Source organism: Notothenia rossii (assembly GCF_949606895.1).
Source record: "Notothenia rossii genome assembly, chromosome: 2".
Lineage (NCBI taxonomy): Eukaryota > Metazoa > Chordata > Actinopteri > Perciformes > Nototheniidae > Notothenia > Notothenia rossii.
Window position 1 is genome coordinate 95,470,898 of NC_136904.1, and position 22,011 is coordinate 95,492,908.

A 22,011-nucleotide genomic window follows, 5' to 3' on the forward strand; every position below is an offset into this window, starting at 1 on the left:
GCTAATCTATCAGCACACTCGTTCCCTTTCCCCCCTCATGTGCAGGCGATGACTTTATCGCTCCAATACACAGCCGCAATGCTTTATATTGTATTCTATCTATTTTTAAAAGCGATGTTTTTGCTGCTGCTCTATATACTATACAACCATAATCTATTGTGGACCTCATCATTGATCTGTAAATGTCTATTAATGCTTGTTTATCTGCGCCCCAGTTGCATCCAGCTACAGCTCGCAATAAATGTAATACTTTTTTGCATTTTGTTTCCACTTGATTAATATGCATGTTCCATGTGTATTTGCTATCAAACCAGTCCTAGGTATTTGAACTCATTCACCTTTGTCATTGGACGCTCATATAGTGTTTGCTGTTGGCCATCAATCTTGCGTTTGTTTGTAAATACCATGTAGCATGACTTGCTTTCTGACATTTTGAATCCCCAGTTATATGACCACCTCTCCACTTTTTAAATCGCTCTAGCTTCTCCATTACGTATGGGGCATGTCTTCCCCTCATCCAAATAGCCCCATCATCTGCATACAGAGCCGATTGTATGCATGTGTCTAAGCATGTAAATATATCATTAATCATGATGTTAAATAATATTGGACTGACTGCACTCCCTTGGGGAATACCATTTCCTCTTTCAAAATAATTGGAAATATCTGCTCCAACCTTTCCTCTAAATGTCCTGTCTGTTAAAAAGGCCCTTACCCAATTGAACATTCTCCCTCCAATACCCATTCTACCCAATGTGATCAGTAACCCCTCCCTCCACATAGAGTCATACGCCTTTTCAATGTCAAAGTACACTATTGCCATTATCTCTTTCATTTTCAATGTTTTTTCCACATCGTTACTCACTCTTACTAACGCATCTATTGTGGACCGCCCTTTACGAAATCCGCTCTGAAAACTACTCAGTAGCCCTTTCTGTTCCAGCACATGTGAGAGCCTACGGACAATGGTCTTTTCCATCCATTTACATAGGTGTGAGGTAAGAGCTATTGGTCTGTAGTTACTAGGGTTAGCTGTATCTTTCCCTGGCTTATTGAATGGTAGCACGACTGCTGTTTTCCACACAATTGGCATATCTCCTTCTCTCCAGATTTTATTGAAAAGACTCAGCACCATTTTCATAGTTTCCATAGGTAATTGTCTAAACATAGCATAACATAGCTGGTCTTGTCCTGGGGCTGTATATTTTTAGGTGTGTAAGGAGGGACTGTTAGAAATTAAAATCAATGTTTTAATGGGGAAATGTAGTTTAAACATGCCGTCAGTTTAAATGCTCTTTTATACTGAAAAACCAGAAATTCTTGTGCACAAGCAGTTAAGCTTTTATTCTGAAAATCCTTCATCTACGGTTAGCATTTAGCATGTGGCTAATATACGATTTCCTAAAGAGGTGAATTTAGTAGTGAAATGATATGGAGTGGTGCAAACCGAAGCCTACTGATTTAACACTACAACTATAGATGTCGAGATACTACCATGCTGAATATTAAATGAAGGTACAGTTTATTTGAATACATTATTGTTTACAATATCCTGTACCTTGTAAGGCTATTTTGAGTTCTGACATTGTAAATTCCCCATCCAGAGCTGACCTGTTATCCTGTCTCTTCTCCTTCACGTTTTCATTCTCTGCTAGTAACTGCTGTGTTTGCTGCCTATGGATATCACTGAGATGCTCCCCACTATGTACTGCTGCAAGTGTCCTTCCTAACATACCTGCCTTCTCTTTATCTGTCACTGCCAGCCTCTCCCCATCAACCAAAGCTGGCATTTGAATAGATTTATTTTTCCCGCTCATCGGCTTAAACATGGACCAGACATCACCTAATGTTACTCCTCTGCCAATGGTGGAACACAGTTCTCTCCATGTTCTCTTTTGTGTGTATTTGACTGTCCTTCGAGCAGCTGCCCTTTTCCTTTGAAACTCTATAACATTATTTTGTGTCATGTTTCTTTAATTCTCTAAATGCATCGTTTCGCTCTTTAGTAGCCCTGCTGCACTCCTCATTCCACCATGGCACCACTTTCTTCCTACCCTTGGTTGTTGTTTTGGGTATACTGTTCTCTGCTGCATTTAGTATATGTTGCGTTATGTGGCTTGTAATGACCTCTATGCTTCCCTCTGATGTTAGCAGGTGTACCGACTCCTCACACCATATCCTACATTTCCCCCAATCAGCTTTATCAAAGCACCACCTGGTTATTACACCTCCTTCCTGCATATACATTAGTATTCATTTTAGTAAGCACTGGATAATGGTCACTTCCTACAGTGGAGTTATTCAAAACAAACCATTAGCATGTATGAACCAAACAGTTTGACACTAATGTCAGATCCAGGCATGAGACTTTCCCCCTGTGAACATCTCCTCTTGTGCCATGTCCATCATTAAGGCATACTAGTGTTCTTTCCTCCAGCATTTCTTCCACTATATTTCCGTTACTGTCTGTATGGGTGCTGCCCCAAAGACTGTTGTGTGCATTGAAATCACCACACCAAACTTCCTCCCTATGTTTATTTTCTGCTATTTCTTTAAATATATCAGTGGTTAGATTTTTACATGAGTCGTATAAATTGATTATCCTAATGTTATCTTGTTTTCTAGGGTTACACATTTCCACTATAATACCGTCTATATCATCAGGAGATTGCCCCTCCCTATATGCCACACCATCTTTGAGAAACGTGGCACACCCTCCACCATTTTGACTATTAGCTCTATCATGCCTTATACAGCTAAATCCTGGAAGGACAAAGTCTAATTGAGCTCGTAACCAGGTTTCTTGCACACATATTACCTCAGGGACCACCTCTAGCTCATATATATATTTCTTGAATTCTTGACCATTAGCTATGAGGCTTCTTGCGTTCCACTGTAGTATGTGCAGCACCATGATTAAGGATCTAACCCTCATCCTGATTTTCATTTTCCCAGCTCCATTTATAGCTAACATTGCATGTATCTGATCCGCTTTAATATCTTTCATGTCTAGGAATTTTCCAGCTGCCTCCACAATGGCTTTGATTCTATCACTTTTCTTTTTTAAATGTAATGCAACATTTACAGTATGGCATATGAATACCACAAAATTCACCTTTTTCACTCCTAGAACATCATCATCCTCTTTCCTCTAGGTGGCGCTGTGGGGCTGGATTTGAAGATTACTTTTTGGTGTGTTCCTGCCATTTTGTATTGCAATGCTCTGCTCCATTCCACTAGGGGTCTTATTGATTGTTATTGTTCCCCTTACTTTCTTTATTGCTTCTGCGTATGACACTGTTTTTAATCTTAACCCTCTGCACCTCTCTGGCCTCTCTCTGCACTTCACATCCTCCAAACGCAGCACTGTGATCTCCTCCGCAGTTACAACATTTAACCTTTGCATCCTTTTCACATTTTCCATACTCATGTTTTCCTCCGCATCTCGCACACCTTAGCTGCCCTTTGCACTGCTGCGCTGTGTGCCCCATTCGTTGACATGCGTAACACCTGAGAGGTTTGGGAATGTACTCCCTAACAGTGAAGTTCAAATATCCCATTTGTACTGCCTTAGGTAATGTTCTCTCAAACTGAATGAGGACTGATAATGTTTCTTTGAATGTGCCATCCCGTTTGCTTTTAAGCCTTCCACTACTTTACCTCCTTTTAATTCACTTTGAATATCTTCCACTGACATGTCCAATGGTACTCCTGAGATTACTCCTCTCAGTTTTGCCATTGCTCCTGGGACATGCGCCTTCATTTTCTCCCCATTCAGTGAGTTCATTCCCAGAATTCCCCTGGACGTTCCCAAGACGGCAGTGATAACTTTTCGAGTTCCTGCGGATGCCTTTTGGGCTCCAGAATTCCGCTCAAACGTCCCAGCGCCTGATGGACTCGGTGCTGCGGGACCTGCCGTTCGTGTTCGTCTACCTGGACGACATACTCGTCACCAGCGCTTCGGTAGAAGAGCACCTGTCCCACCTCCAAGCCCTTTTCACGAGGCTCAGCCAACACAGGTTGATAATCAATTGTTGAGATCTTCATATTAGGATGAATACTTAAAACGAAAGTTAGTTCAAATCAAATATAGTCAATTATATTCATGAACAACCCACAATGAAAATGCTTCATATTTTATGATTTTCTATATTTACAGTATAAACAAAGTGGTTTGTTAAATTGAGTGTGTAAGGCCTATAATGGTTTATGGGTTTCACTGATAAGGGAGAGACAGTTTCTTCCCTCTCCCCTCACAGCAGTACACAGGGAGGGGGGCTCCTGCCTTAAGGAGAAACACACTGAGTCCCCAAAAAGGTGGTTATGTCATAGCCGAGAATAATATTTTGCAAGTCCTGCAGAGTAGGGGTCATGTCCTTTTTACACAAACATGGGAAGGTGTGTCCTATGCCATAGCCAATAGAATATGTCTGGTCATGTCCAGTCCTGTACATCAGAGGCCATGCCCAGTTTCCACAAACATGGGTATAGAGGAGGTGTCAGGGTCCGGGAATTTTAGGACTCAAATGCAGTTTTAAAAAAAGTCAAAAAAGGCAATATAACAAAAGGCGAGCTTTATTTACCAAAAAAGCTGTAGACGGTAGCAAACAAGAAAGAACTTAGCATCGAGAAATCCGTAGCATGAAAGAACCTACTGTAACATCCATAAATCCGTAGCATGAGCATCCAAACAAAACTGACAGTCAAACATGGAGGGTGACAGGAAAGGTAAAGACAAACAATGAACCGACAGGGGAACAGGAAGAAACAAGACTAAATACAGGGAGGGGTAATCAAGGAACAAGAAACAGCTGGGTAAAGGGTACATTGGTGTGACGGCTACAAGCCTCACAAACGAACACACATCCTAAAGGTTATGCTTTTGTTTACATCAGACATACACATTGATTTGAAACAGCTTTATTTTGCTAGATTGAGTGAACGCAATCTTGCTTAAAACATATATGGTTAATTGTGTTGTGTGTAAACCTGTTGTCAGTGTCTTGCAGCTCACCTTGCTCCTGGCCAAAGGCTGAGCTGATGGAAAACACCTGCCTTTATAGATGTGTCAGCTAATTGGACTACGCCATTCCTCTCAAACCCTGAGGGGTGTTTAAAGAGGCCACTCCATTTAAGCCACCCCTTTTTAGAGCTTCTTCCCCCTGCATGCGACAATGGACTGGCCAGTAGGGCTATAAGTCCCTGCAGTGTGGAGATGAGGGGGGTATGTGAGTTGCTCTTGGACGGAAGAGCACACAGGATGTCACCCATTTTTGTGACGTTTTGTTTATCCCTTAAATGCTAGATGGTGTCTGTTTTCATCTACACCTTTTTGTTTAAACCTACTTGATTTTATTACCCATCCTAAAATTGTACATAAATTGGGTAAATAAAATCCTTATTTTTGCACCTCGACCTGCATTCCTGATTTTTGCGTACCCTGGTCCTTCACAATTGGAATGATTTAAAACCTGTTTATCCCAATAATTATAAAGGAGGTCCTTGGAAATATGTGTTTACATACATTGTGACCAAACTGTTTGAACTTAGACTAAAGTGAACTGATACGAAAGTATGTCTGCATGTGATCACTGTAACTGCATGATTTAAAACAAGGATTAATCAGGCATGTGTTTGGACTAACACATTATTCTGGGGCTCTGTGGGAAATGAGAGGTTTCCTAAAATTCCACAAAATTGGAAAACCGCATGTGACCCGTTTCTAATCTACTTGATGCTATTGTAATCCCACAGGCAGCGGCGGTTTGCTAAATGTGAAGCTCAAACTAAAATGTGAAGATTCTGTTTCTTTTAGGACTGAAAGATGGAGAGAAACACTTCTTTTCACTGGAGTGTTTATTGTGGAAAATAATGGATGTACATTTGTGAATAATGTTTGGTGTTTTCTTATAATCAATGGTTACCTGAAGGTTTTCTTCCCATACAGGATTTTGTTACACATGAGTTCATGTGTAAAAAGGGGGAGTGTGTGTATAATGTATTATATCAACATGGCTGTCAAATTCACAATCTACATTTTTCATTTAGGGACTGAAAGAAACCTGCCGCCCCAACTCGGATGTTCAATCTGACCATTGATTGACAGTTTTAGAATGAACCTGCTCCATGTCTATAAGACACTGTTTGATGAATGTTGACATGTTTCGAAATATTGATTGAATTATAACATGTAACGCAGATGCAGAATCAGTGGCCAAGGGGCTACTGTGAGAGATGTAATTCCAGAATGGGAATATCAAAGAAGTTGACCTGTGATGATGAAACCATTTTGTAATGTGGATATTTTAACAGATATTAGAGTAAGTGGGGTTTGAAATGTAGAACGAACATATTACAGTTAAGTTAAGCTAAAACATAGTCATGTAATGAGACATCATTTAATTTAGACAACATCCTTTCTCTAGCCTGGTAAACAATTATAAGTAAAAGCCATAGACTTTATTTTTTAGGTTATTATGGGGATAGAAATTAACACAAGACTAGTTTCACAAAGGCAATTTAAATTCATAATAGAAAGACATTTGATGACAGTATGTTGGAATTCTGTATTCATTTTTTCAGATTGATAATATCTAAGCACTAACAGGTAGAAGCAGTATCACCAGGAAATCATTCACTTTGACAATATCATGATTCTAGTTGTTATTAATCTATAACATGAGTGTGTGTTTCTTTACCAGAAACATTAGCAGTTCATTATTATATTTAGATTTCAAGTATTTGATTTAAGAATAACACAGATGCTCATCAGAAACTCAGAGCTATTGAAATATGTGATTAAGTTCACCTAAAGATGTTGGAGTTGTATTTTGTTGGCACAGTCCAAGTATTAAGATTCTGAAGCTGCACTGGCAATTAGGAGGTCTACAATTAATTTAGAAAACATTAACATTAGAAATAATAAGCACAACATTTATAATTTACAGAGAATTTTAAACAGAAAATTAAGATGAAGAGAATGTGAGATTAAAGCGAAAAGTGTAAATGAAAGGGCATGTGTTTGACGTGTGAACGTATGAACTGGTACTAGAATATCTAATGAACAATCAAAGGGCTGTAACTCAATCTTAAATTAACCATACTCGCAGAGCACCCCACAGACAGCAGAACTACATGGTCCCAGGAGGAAGTGTTTAACTAAAGACAGCATTAGGTTGCCTCCTGATGAGTTTAAAGAAACCAGATATCAGCAGGTTTTGAAGTAATATTCCTCTGTCCCACAATCAACAAGGATGTGGATGGGGTGACCTAAATCTAGTATAACCAGCAGAGATTCATAAATTACACCAGAGACGCAGTAAAAATAAAAATAGACGTAGATTAGATTCACACCTTAAAAGGTGTGAAAGGAGGGATTTGTGGAGTCTATATTTATAAAACATTACAACAGTGGCGGCACAGCGCCCAGGCGAGAGTGCAGTAAGTGCAGCAGAAGCCAACTGTTGCTATCTTTAAACTATGCCGCTGAAACATAATTTCAGCCAATCAGCGTCGCCAAATCTGATGGTCACAGGGCGCCTACGGCAGCGCCCGGTGCAGTCTGTGAGTTGTTTGGACTCGTATCCAAGGAGACAAAACAGGAAGCTTTCATACACTCTGGAAGCTATCATATCAGCTATTATGAAAACTCAGTTTTTGACATAAAAATTGAATTATGGATTATCAATAATCTTTTCAAAGTGACAGACACATTGGATTAACCTGTGGATTAACTTTCAGCCGCGTTTTTCTCGTTTTTGATCAGAATAACAGCAAAAGGTGAGCATATCTGTGTTTTGCTACTATAGCCGTGGGAACATGTTTCAAATGGGGGGTGCTGTGGGGATGACACCAGGGCCGGTTCTGACCAATGTGCTGCCCTAGGCAAGATTTTAGCTGGCAATGAAAAACCTCTACAAAAGACCAATACACTACAAACAGAGAAATGTATTGATATGGTGGACAGCTTATATAACAAGGCTTCAAATGTATTTAGTATTGCATGACCACGTTTTAATTGGGGGGTGGATGTAACATACTCTAGTGGGGTCCGGGGGTGCCCCCCCGGGAAGATTTATTTTTACATTTTAAAGTAAAATGCTTCAGTCTGGTGCACTTTGAGCCCAAACTAGAGACTGATCCAGGGGATACAACTCTAAAACAGCGATATGAAAAAGATCAAGTTTTTCAACGACTTTTGATACTGTAGGAAGGATACTGATTGGCCTGTAGTTATTGGTAGACATTGGGTCTCCACCTTTAAAGATTGGGATAACTACAGCCGGCTTCCAGACATTTGGAAACATTCCTTGACAGAAAGGGAGGTTGATGATATTGGCAATAGGATGAGAAAGAGTTGTACTGAGGTCTTTGAGCATAACTGCATCCATACCAAATATATCCTTTGCTTTAGATGGTTTAAGGGATTTAATTACTCTTTTAATTTCTGCTTCAGTTGTGCTTCTCAAGCTGAAAGCCGGCTCCATTGTATCAATTTGACAATTACTTGTGCAGTCTGGAGAAAAACACTGTGCAATGTTAGCGACAGAATCAATAAAATAGTGATTTAAAATGTCAGCGACATCGCCTGGAGTGTTTATAAGTCTACCATTTACTTTAAGTTCGAACTGTTTTCTTTCCCTATGTTGATTACCAGTTAATGTTTTGAACTGGTCCCAGATCAGTTTCGAATTACCTCCTGCCTTGTCTATTATAGTTAAAAAGAAATCTGCCTTAGCTTTCTTTAATTTCTTTAACACTTTATTCCTAAGCATAGTAAAATGACTTCTGTCATGGCTTAATTTAGTTTTGATTGCAGTTTTTAAGACTAGATCACGTTCTTTCATTAGTCTGAAAATATCCTCATTTATCCAAGGGACAATGTGTTTGTCATTTCTATGCTTGATTTTGCAGTTGAAGTTGTTAATAGTCCTCTCTATCGTTTTTGAGAACATTTTACTGTCTTCTTCATGGTCTATTCCAGGCAAAATATCTTCCCATTTAATCTGTTCAACAGCATTTGTAAAGGTCTCATATTGTTTTTGGGGATTTCACAAGATTCATATTTCCTGACGTAAGGTCTAAAACGCTTTTTGGTTAGTTTCCTGGCGACTAAAGTCATATTGTGGTCAGAAAGACCAGTTAACATGTTAAAGGATTTACAAATTCTTTCTGGTCTGTGACTAAATATTAAGTCAATGTGAGTGCTGGTTGAATTTGTTATTCTTTTAGGTCCACTAATCAGTTGCACAAGATCAAAATGATCAGTTATCTGTTTTAGATCCTGTTACAGCCGCTGCCTTCCTGGCTGTTAAGGCTGTTAAACCTGTTTGTGTGTGTGTGTGTGTACACATGAGCGGCGCAGTTCCTCCGACGTCCCACCCTCGCTGCATCCGAAGAGGTGATTGGATGAGACGTTATCCAATCCCCGCCCCTTCCGGCACATCTCCCGGGGGAGGAGTACAAAGGCTGGGAACGGAGATCATTCTGGAGGCTCTGTGTTGGGAGACAGATGCCTCTAGCCTCGTGATACTCTACTCGTGTGTTTATGCTGTTAGCTCCCTCGTAATCCATAGAATACTTAGCAGAGTGCAAGTAGTGTGTTTTGCCTCTTATATTGTGAAACTTTGTTTAGGATTGTTAGCTTAGACCCAGGTGATTAGCACCTGTTGATCAACTGTTATCTGTGTAAACTGTTGTGGATATTTTAAACTCGTCAATACTGTAAAGATGTACAATGAGAGTAATCAATAATAAACTGGTGAAAGCAGGCAGCGTTGTCTTTCTGGATCTTTATTCGAGGCGCCTCGAAGGTACATGTCTCACAGAGTATAGAGTAGTCTGCAGGAGTGCACACAGGGTATAATGTGTGTGTGTGTTTTATAGAGGACTGTTGCTGTGCAGGAAGTAATAAAGATAAGACTTTCTTTAGAAAACTGTTATCTTACAATGCTCCCTTAGGGAGGGCCGCATCCTCCAGGTACGACCTTGGCGGGATGCTACGTTGTGGTACAACAGGTCGAGTTGCTCCAATACAATTTCTAAGCATAATATAATCATTTGGTTTTACCATATAAAGTAACAATAAAGAAATTGCCACTACATTCCCCCTCCTTTTGATCATATTTGATCAATCAAGAAAATAAAACAAATGACAGGATAGACTGATATAACACATCAATGAATACACTCCATCGCTGGTTTAAGTAAACACATCATATCACGGACCACTATTGCGGTAAGCATGTTGTAACTTCCGGTTGTTGTTGTCATCTCCGGGTATCCCGTGTGCCTGTTCTGTTGCTGATAGCTTATTATCTTAACTTAATCGATCGTTTTAAAACTCTTGATCACGGCAACTGCCTGACGTTGTAATCACACGTTACTACAGCTTAAGCACTCACAAACTCTCCTTCTCTTAGCGACTGTAACTCCACAGTTGCCTACACTCTTTTCGGGTTTGCTAACGGTAGCTACTTTAGCTTGATAGCTAGCCATGGCTCTTTCCCCACCCTCGGGTGCTATTTCCTGCTCTAACTGTCTCATGTTTGGTTACTCCCCTACCTCCTTTACTGGTACCGATACATGTGTTAAATGTAGTATAGTTGTTAGGTTGGAGGCGGGAATCATAGCCATAGAAGCCCGGCTCCGCATCTTAGAAAATAACTCAGCTACATTAAAGCCCATGTTAGCCGGTGCGGACCGGCAAAAGGTAGCTCCTCTTAGCCGTCCCCCGGCAACTCCCGAGCAGCAGGGAGAATGGGTGACTGTTCAGAAGGGGCATAACGCGAAACCCGCAGGTCCCCACCAACCCGTTCACGTATCTAACAGATATTCCCCACTCAGCGAGACACCCGCTGAGAAGCCAACTCTGGTTATTGGTAGCTCTATTATGAGACACGTGAATTTAGAGACCGAAGCGTCCACAGTCACATGCATTCCGGGGGCCAGAGCGGGCGACGTTGAGGCGCATCTTAGACTGCTGGCTAAAAATAAACGTAAATACAGTAGGATTGTTATTCACGTCGGTGGTAATGATGTTCGTTTACGCCAATCAGAATGCACCAAACTTAATGTGGCGTCGGTGTGTAGTTATGCTAAAACAATGTCGGACACCGTAATCTTCTCTGGTCCCCTCCCCAATCTGATCAATGATGACATGTATAGCCGCATGTCATCATTTCAGCGCTGGTTGTCTTGGTGGTGCCCAGCAAACAATGTGGGCTTCGTAAATAATTGGACAGCCTTCTGGGGAAAACCTGGTCTGATTAAGAGAGACGGCATTCATCCTACTTTGGAAGGTGCAAATCTCATTTCGGCAAACATTTCAGGGCTTTGTGACTTAATCCATGACAAACTGGAGTTGAGACCAGGAGGCAGAGTCGCAGTCTTACACGCTTCTCTGCGCTCTCTCCTAGGCAGTCATCCATAGGAATCCCGAACCCAATAAAATACCCAATATTAACGGTGTGTGTGTCTGCCCAAGGACAATTTAAGGTAAAACCTAATAGAGGTGTCATACATAATAACCTAATACAAGTAAATGTAACAACTACTACAGTGCAACAAAACAGGAAGATTAAATGTGGTCTCTTAAACATAAGATCTCTAGCATCTAAAGCAATACTGGTAAATGATTTAATATCAGATTATAATATTGATATATGTTGTCTCACTGAAACTTGGTTGAGACATGAAGAATATGTCAGCATAAATGAGGCCACTCCACCCAGCCATATCAATACTCATATTGCCCGAGGCACGGGCCGAGGAGGTGGAGTTGCAGCAATCTTTGACTCAAGTTTACTTATCAATACTAAACAAAAATTAAATTATACCTCCTTTGAAAGCCTCATTTTCAGTCTTACGCATCCGACCTGGAAAACTTTGCAGCCAATCTTATTTGTTACAGTGTACCGTGCACCAGGTCCTTATTCAGAATTCTTATCAGAATTCTCTGAGTTTTTATCAGCTTTGGTTCTTAAAACAGATAAAGTAATTATCGTAGGTGACTTTAATATTCATGTTGACGATGATAAAAATAGCCTTACTGTTGCATTTAACTCTATATTAGATTCTGTTGGTTTCTGTCAGAGTGTAAATAAACCAACCCACTGCTATAATCACACTCTTGACCTTGTTCTGACTTATGGTATTGAAATTGAGCAACTATTAGTCGAACCGCATAATCCTGCTTTATCCGACCATTTCTTAGTAACTTTTGAAGTACTGTTACTAGACTACAAAGCATTAGCTAAAAGCTCCTGCAGCAGAAACCTATCTGTTAGTGCTATAGCCAAATTTAAGGAAGAGATTCCACCAATACTTAACTCGATAGCATGTCTGCATGTAGGGGAGGAAACTTATACAAAATGTACACCACCCCAAATTGATCATGTTGTTGATAGTGCTACAGATGCGCTGCGAATAAAATTAGACTCTGTTGCTCCTTTGAAAAAGAAGAAAATAAAACAACATAGATTAGCTCCATGGCATAATGCCGAAACCCGCAAAATAAAGCAAAAGACGAGACAACTTGAAAGGATATGGCGTTCCACTAAACTTGAAGAATCTCGTTTAATTTGGCAAATTACACTCAATGAATATAAGAAAGCACTGCGTAAAGCCAGAGCAGCATACTACTCTTCATTAATAGATGAGAATAAGAATAATGCAAGATTTCTTTTCAGCACTGTAGCCAGGCTGACAGAGAGCCACAGCTCGACTGAGCCTTCTATTCCCATAGCACTCAGTAGCAATGATTTTATGTGCTTTTTTAACGATAAAATTGTTACTCTTAGAAACAAAATCAATGACCTCTTGCCTTTGACCAGTATAGTGTTATCAACAGCTCCCGGAAACGTAAGTTCTAATATTACACTAGATAGTAAACTAGAATGCTTTTCAGCCATAAACCTTGAACAATTAAATTCAATGATTCTCTCTTCTAAACCATCAACGTGTATCTTAGACCCGATTCCAACTAAGCTGTTAAAAGAAGTTTTTCCATTAATTAGCACTTCTTTATTAAATATTATGAATATGTCTTTATTATCAGGCTATGTTCCACAATCATTCAAAGTAGCAGTGATAAAACCGCTTCTTAAAAAGCACAACCTCGATCCAGAGGTTTTAGCCAACTATAGACCTATTTCTAATCTTCCGTTCCTCTCAAAGATTCTTGAGAAAGTCGCAAAACAGCTGTGTGATTACTTAAAAAACTATGATTTATTTGAAGATTTTCAGTCTGGCTTTAGAACACAACATAGCACAGAGACAGCTCTGGTTAAAGTCACAAATGACATTCTAATAGCCTCTGACAAGGGACTTGTCTCTATTCTTGTCTTACTCGATCTTAGTGCTGCATTTGATACTATCGACCATGATATCCTATTGCAAAGACTAGAGCACTTAGTTGGCATACAGGGAACTGCTTTAGGCTGGTTTAGGTCTTATCTATCTGAACGCTCTCAGTTTGTACGTGTCAACGATGAATCTTCCATGCAAACCAAAGTTAGCCATGGAGTGCCACAGGGCTCAGTGCTTGGACCTATTTTGTTCACATTATATATGCTTCCGTTAGGCAATATTATAAGGAATCATTCTGTAAACTTTCATTGTTATGCGGATGATACTCAACTATATTTATCAATCAAGCCTGATGAAATTAATCATCTAAATAAAATTCAAGACTGCCTCAAGGACTTAAAAACGTGGATGACCTTAAATTTTTTGATGTTAAACACGACCAAAACTGAAGTTATTGTACTTGGCCCGAAGAATCTACGAAACAAATTATCTAAAGATATATTAACTATGGATGGCATTAATTTGGCCTCCAGTGAGACTGTAAGGAATCTTGGTGTTATATTTGATCAGGATTTATCCTTTAACGCCCACATAAAATCAATTTCAAGGACCGCCTACTTCCATCTACGTAACATTGCAAAAATCAGGCATATCTTGCCTCAAAACGATGCAGAGAAACTAGTCCATGCATTTGTTACTTCAAGGCTGGATTATTGTAACTCCTTATTATCAGGGTGTACCAAGAAGTCAGTCAAATCACTTCAGCTGATTCAAAATGCTGCAGCTCGTGTACTAACCAGAGTTAGGAAAAGGGACCACATTACTCCTGTTCTGGCTGCCTTACACTGGCTCCCTATAGAACACAGGATAGAATTTAAAATTCTTCTTCTCGCCTACAAAGCCCTTAATGGGCAGGCGCCATCTTACCTTAAAGAACTCATTATACCCTATTGTCCTACTAGGGCATTGCGTTCCAAGAATGCAGGGTTGTTGGTTGTTCCTAGAGTCTCTAAAAGTACAATGGGAGCCAGAGCCTTTTCTTATCAAGCTCCACTTTTGTGGAATCAGCTTCCAGTTTGTGTTCGGACGGCAGACACCCTATCCGTTTTTAAGAGTGCGCTTAAGACCTTCCTTTTTGATAAAGCTTATAGTTAGGGCTGATTAGATTCAGCCCCTAGTTTTGCTGATATAGGCTTAGTTTGTCGGGGGACATCTTACTTCTTCCTTCTCTCTGCCTATACCTGTGTACTCTCATGTTCCGATTAACCCAGCTTCCCCAAATGTCTTTCTTTTTGGTGTCTATATACGCCGGGATCCGGAGTCATGGATGATCCTGCGGTCCTGTGTCATGGATTGCGAGTCCTGGATCTTGAGTCGTGGCTGTGGTCCTGGATCATAAGTCCTGGATGGATATACTCATGGATTCATCTTCCTATTATACACACATGCATTTCCAAACATTTGGACTACCTATGTTGCAAATGTATTATCTTTTCAATTTACACACGGCATCTATTGCACGTCTGTCCGTCCTGGGAGAGGGATCCCTCCTCTGTTGCTCTCCCTGAGGTTTCTCCCATTTTTCCCTTTAAACTGGGTTTTCTCTGGAAGTTTTTCCTTGTACGATGTGAGGGTCTAAGGACAGAGGGTGTCGTATTGTCATACTGATATTCTGTACAAACTGTGAAGTCCACTGAGACAAATGTAACATTTGTGATATTGGGCTATATAAATAAACATTGATTGATTGATCATAAACATATCATGGAAAGTGGCTGTTTTTGTGGAGGACAGACTCCGTATGTAGAAAGCAAAAGAATACTGAAAAGAGGGAATGGCAATTTTACACACAATTTTACAGTTCAGTGTCTGACTCTTCAGTGTCGGAATCAGTGGGGGCTGAATCTGGGTTGGTCGTAACATTGTCAATGGTTTGAGGTAGAGCGGTGTATTGTACGAATGCAGAGGAGATCATACTAGAAAAACATTTCTTCATGAGGGGAACTACACAGCATGTACAACAGAGGAGCAAGGCTATGATGGTGAGGAGTGGCGTGACTATTCTGGGTGCGTTAAGGTGTTTTATGGTGCGAGTCATGTTCTCTGATAGGTCTAGAATGTATGTGCAACAAGAGTCTCCAATAACGTGACATAGGCCCCCCCTTGAGGCAAACAGGATATCTAGAGCAAATTGATGTGCATTAGCATATTTCTAGTTGCTACCATAAACGGATTCAGCGCCTGAAAACCTTGAGTAACTTCGAAAGTGAGGTTTTCCAATCGTGTGTGTATTTTGTCTATATTATGAGCGCTATTCACGGAGCCCCACCAGGGGAACGCCCCGCTGAAACCCTTCTCGCCCTGAGATGTCATTGTAGCCCTCTTAGCCCTATGGTGGTCGGGATGTCTGAATTCTGGATAGTGGTGTGTGGTATGCATCAATGAGTCGAGAACGGTGATTGCTGGAGTCAAATCCACTAAGGTGCACGTGCCCGTCCAAAAGGGTGCTAAGACTTGATACAACTTGTTTCCGCACAGCCACACATAGTCTTGCGGAGCCCCTGCCCCAGCATCGGTAGGCAATGCTAGGAGAAGAGAGGTATGCGTGACATTAGGGAATGCTTGGGACGAATTGATTCTATCGGGAAATCCTTTTACTAGACAGTCTGTGAGATTGAATTTTTCAGCGCCGCATGTGTTTTTTTATGATACGAGTGCAACCCGTGGTTGTGCCAAGGTGTAAGCCTATGCGGTTTTTCCTTCTACTAATGCAGAGACTATGGGTAAGGTTTTCTAGAAGGCTGGGATGAACGCGTGCCACCGAGTCGTACAATTCGAAGGGGTTAGTCATCATCTCGGTGGAGTTTATTGCGCGCAGTGTGGCGTTCGCCATGTGCTCACATGGTGCTGGAAGAGAGGCGTTTGCAAAATACCATTTATTCAACCCTCTGGTAGACCCGGTCAGGGCCATAAAGGCACACAGCTGTTCTGTGTTGTTTAGAGGTCGTGGGCGAACATGTAATGCCATTGATGAGTCCTGGGGGAAAAGGGTGCATGCATAACACGAACCGTTTTGCCCTGCGGCCTGCAGAAATGACCTTAGAGTCTGCCACCATACGTTACCGTCTAGTCTATTACTAGTTTTCCAAACGTCGTCTTTTAAGTCGTCAATGCTGTTACCTACGGAAGGGTCATGTTTCAGAACGGTTGATGTACCTATTGATGTTAGAAGTTGTGTTAGAGGTTTGGCTTTAGGGGTGTCGTTTTTGGGGGTGATGTCTATATAAAACGCGGCGCATGGGTCTTTGCCAGATACATACGCACAAACAACGTAATAGCCCCTGTCTGATATTTTGGCCTTCTGTAGTTGTAGTAGGACGGCGGGACTTGATGAGTTGACTTTAGAGATAGATAGTCTCCTTTTGATTTTTGTTTTGTCGGCCCATAAGGTATAACCCCAGTCCTTGCGTGAGGTGGTCCATAAAACCAAAGCCCATCCTCCGGAACAGTGGGTACTAGTGTAAGTGCCATCTATTACATAGCAGATGTAAACGTCTGCCCGCCCCAGCTTCATAGGGTCGGGGCAAGGGAAGTAGTTACACGGGTCTAACTGCACTGTGCTATCTTCCCCTTCTCCCAAAGTAATGTTACCAATCCCTGCTTTGATAAGCCCCTTTGACCATACGGTTCTCCCGGATTCCCCAACGTACCTTTTTGCTACTTTGACTTTGATTAGAGGGTTGTGTACTAACCATGGATACATGAAGTATAGGATTATGGCAAACACAAAACCCATAAGGAATATGCAAAGGATCCACTCTACTAGTGTCCAGACCCTCCAACAGTTTCTGCATTGCTTACGGTTGCGTTGTCGTCTTTCAGGTGGGTGTTAGCCAATTCTTGTACGAGGGGTTCCATCTTCAATCACTCGCCAGCGATCAGGCACAAAGTTTATGTTGGTGTCGTCGTCTGCTTCGTGGATGTGTCTAGTCTGACTGAGCCCGTGCCTTCATGACCATGTCAATTAAACCCCACACCATGACGGCACAGACGAGGAACCAGAGGCATATGAAAAAGCACAGCTGGCCGTCGCCCATGAGTCTTGTGTGTGGTACTAGGGTGTATGTGCTGCGTGTGTGGTACTGGTGGTGACTTGGCACGTCACTTGTCGTCGTCTGTTTCTACTGGACCGGCTAGACTGGGGCGGAGATGACAGCTTTGCAGTGGCTGGCGTGGACCCACGTGGCTCTCTCAGCGACCTTGACCGCTGTCTGGGTGACGAGAAGCACCTGGTAGGGACCTTGCCAACGGCTGGATCTCCAGCTCTTTCTCCGGAAGTCCTTGACCAGCACGAAGTCGCCTGGTTGGATACGGTGGAGTGGACCAGTAGCAGGGGTAGGTAGAGCTGCCGCTACCTGGCGTCTGATATCTGCTAAATTGGATGACAAGTTAACACAATATGACAACATAGCATCCTCACACAAAGTTGTGGAGGGGAGAGGACATCCTGGCGCCTTGATCCCAATCTGTGGAGGAGCTGCAAAAAGGATCTCAAACGGGCTGAGTTGACTCCGTGTTCGTTTCCGCATCCTCATGTACATCAGCACAATGGGCAGGGCTTGTGTCCAGGATAAACCTGTGTCTGCGCAGCATTTTGCTAGCTTGTTTTTGATTGTACCGTTCTCTCTTTCCACAGCACCACCACTCTGTGGATGGTAAGCACAATGCTTTCTGATGTGCATGCCACGGTATTCTTCTATCTGTGCAATGGCCTCATTAGCAAAATGTGAACCATTGTCGCTAGAGATCTTGCTTGGTATCCCCCATCTAGGAATAATTTCCCTTAGTAAAGCTTTAGCCACAGCATTTGCTGTCTGTGCGTTTACCGGAAATGCTTCAACCCATTTGGACCACATGTCAACCATTACAAGAGAGTGTTTCTTACCCTCAGATGGACTAAGTTCGATGAAATCCAGCATTAGGTGCTCAAATGGTCTAGTTGGGGGTGGGTGTGCACCTGTTCCTGTAACCTTTACCGGTCTACCAGAATTTTGCGTAATGCAAATTAAGCATGCTTCACAATGCTTTTGAGCTGTTACTGTGAATCCTCTTGTGAACCAATGTTGATTGATAGCCTCTAACATCCCCCCTTTTGACACATGATCCAACCCATGTGTCAATTTAGCAAAATGTGAGAAAAAATGCCTCGGGAGACATGGATTGGAATTTGGACCAACCCAGATGCTGGAGGTCGGGTCAATGGTAGCACCAGCAGTTTTCTACTGTGCTTTTTCTGTTGGTGGAGCTAACTGCTGCATGGCAGTTAGTGACGACATATTGTCAGTGATGGAGGAAACAGGGATGTTAACAAACGAGTGTGCGTGTGGTGCGAGAGGAATCAGGGCGGCTGCCTTTGCAGCTGAGTCAGCAGCAGCATTTCCTAATGAAACGGGGTCGGTGTTGCTGGTGTGTGCAGCACATTTACATACTGCAACCTCAGACGGGAGCAGAATGGCGTCCAATAAGATTTCAGGAATCGTCTACACTTCCAGATAGCCCCAAAGTCGTCTACTACCCCGGAGGCATAACGTGAGTCAGTGTAGATAGTTACAGATTTGCCTTTTGCAAAAGTGCAGGCCTCAGTGAGTGCTACGAGCTCTGCTGCTTGTGCTGAGAGGTGGCATGGGAGCGGTCCGGAACAGAGGACAGCAGAATCTGAAACAACAGAGAAACCCACCCGATTAGTGCCCACAGGGTCGCGAGAGGCGGACCCATCAACATACAAAACGAGGTCAGGGTTGGTCAGGGGTACATCTTTTAAGTCAGGTCTGGGAGTACATACAATAAGAAGCTCGGCAACACAGTCGTGTTCGTCACCGTCTTCTGGGAGAGGCATAAGAGATGCTGGGTTCAGAGTGGTACAGCATTTGACTTCAACATTAGGCATGTCTAACAGGCATGTGTGATACCTAAGATAACGTGCAGCAGAGAGGTGTGATGTTCTCTGTTCACAGAGGATGAGAGAAACAGGATGTGGGACCAATAGTGTTAAAGGTGCATAACCTACAATGTCACGTGAGGAGTTGAGAGCTTTTTCAGCTGCAGCAACTGCACGGAGACATTTAGGCAGGCCAGCAGCTACAGGGTCCAGCTTGGAGGAAAAATAGGCAACAGGCCTCTGTTTTCCCCCATGATCTTGAAGGAGAACTGAGGTCATACACCCATCGCGTTCATCTACTGCCTGTGTAAAAGGCTTGGTAGGATCAGGCAGACCTAGCGTCGGCGGGGATTGGAGAGCCAGCTTCATGTTAATGAAGGCTTCGTCGGCTTCCGGCGTCCATATAAGGCGATCCGCAGGTTTCAAACCGGTGACATGCGTGATTGTACGGAGTGGCTGTTCGAGCGGAGAATAGTTAGGAATGAATGACCTGCAGTATGAACACATACCCAAAAAGGACATCATCTGTCGCTTAGTGACATGTTTTGGCAGAGCAGCCAATGATGCAATACGCTTATCTGAAAGTGTTTTTCCCTCTCCTGAAATGATGTGACCCAGAAATGTAACTGTCTTTTGCACATACTGAAGTTTAGACAAACTGGCCTTGTGGCCCTCAGCTGCGAGGTGTTGTAACAAGGAGATGGTATCAGCTTCACACTGTTCTGCTGTGGGTGCGCAAATCATGAGGTCATCAACATATTGTATGAGAGCAGTGCCTTTGGAAACTTGTAGAGAGGCCAAACTTGTACACAATGCTTGGTTGTACACAGTGGGAGATTCGCAGTAGCCTTGACACAAACGTGTGAATGTGTATGCCTTACCCTCATATTCAAATGCGAACCAAAATTGACTGTCTTTGTGTACAGGGACACTGAAAAATGCATTTGAGAGTTCTACAACAGTGAAAAAGGCTGCATAGGCTGGAACCTGAGAGAGAATGAGATAAGGATTTGGAACGAGCGGCGCACGTGCATGTACGACTTCATTTACAGCTCGTAAATCCTGCACAAATCTCCATTCGTCAGGAGGTTTGTCCCGGATCTTTTTAACAGGAAACACTGGAGTGCGTACCGGAGAATCATTACATGGAACAATGACCCCTTGTTTAAGCAGAGAGGTAAAAACTGTCCGGATGCCATCAACAGCTTCACGCTTTAATGGGTACTGGGGTTGGTTTGGGCGGTAGGTAGACTTTGGGGTGATAACAATAGGTTCGGCAGAACGGATTAGACCAACATCATATTTGTGAGCTGCCCAGAGTGTCGGAGGCACATCTTTTAGCGCGGCAGGAAGCTCAGAAATATGAGAGTATCCTGAAAACACAGGCTCCCCTGGGCCTGGCACAGGGTTAACAGAATCATCCCCAATCAGAGCCAGAGTATGCAGCGCTTGTACATTACAGTTGACATCGTACTTAAACACATCATGTGACATAGAGTACATGATCTGAGGTGTGTGTGTGGCTGTCCAATCAGTAATAGATTCCCAATCTTTAACGAATGGACCCAAATCCCTCCATTTACCCCTTGCTAGTGAAATGTGTGGGACCGCCCCTGGGATTTGATACAGCTGGTGTTGTGCAGGTGTGAGTGTGACAGAAATAGCGCTGCGCAGCGAGCTCCAATACATTGTTTTAAGCATGATTTCATCATTCACACATTCCAACAGAAACTGTTTGTGAGCCTCTCCGCTCACACAGGGTTCAAACAGGGACGGAAAGAGCAGGTTGGTTGACCACAGTCGTTTATTATCTCCAAACAATAATATGCACGGGTCTCAAACGTTGCCCGGGTGGGAAACTTCACAGGTCCTTTGGCAACCTTCCAGGATCCCGCCTACTGCATAACAGAACAGAACCAGGTTACGACATGCTTTTCTTCCCGCACTGATTACCTGATTCCGATCAGCTGTCTGGCCTCCGGCCGAGCCACTCCCTTCACTCCAGCAGCCAGCGCCCAAACCACACCCCGCTGCCACATACCCCCACTGCCCGACTCAGGCCGGGATCCCGCCAGCCGCAAGCTGACTCTCCCCCCCCCCCTCCGCCGAGCGAGAGAGGAAATCAGCCACGACCATCCGGTTACCCGGCCTGTGGATCACCTTGAAGTTGAAAGGCTGTAACGCCAGATACCACCGAGTGATCCGAGCGTTGGCATCCTTCATGCGGTGGAGCCACTGGAGCGGGGCATGGTCCGACCAGAGGGTGAAAGGGCGCCCCAGGAGGTAGTACCGCAGGGCGCCGACCGCCCACCGTATGGCGAGGCACTCCTTTTCCACCGTACTGTAGTTCACCTCCCTCTGGGCGAGCTTACGGCTAATGTACAGTACGGGGCGGTCGACCCCCTCTACGTGCTGGGACAAAACGGCCCCCACCCCACTGTTTGAGGCGTCGGTCTGCAACACAAAAGGGAGAGAGAAGTCAGGAGAATACAGAAGCGGCTTACCACAGAGGGCTTTTTTAACCCTCTCAAACGCCAGCTGACACCGCTCCGTCCACTGGACCGGATCTGAAGCACCCTTTCGGGTCAGGTCAGTCAGGGGACTGGTCGGCTCCGAAAAGGACGGGATGAACCGCCTGTAGTAGCCGGCCAGCCCCATGAACCTCCTGACCTCTTTTTTCGTCTTGGGCGCCAGACAGGCTGAAATGGCGGTTGTTTTATCTATCTGTGGCCGCACCTGCCCGCCGCCCAAGTGGTACCCCAGAT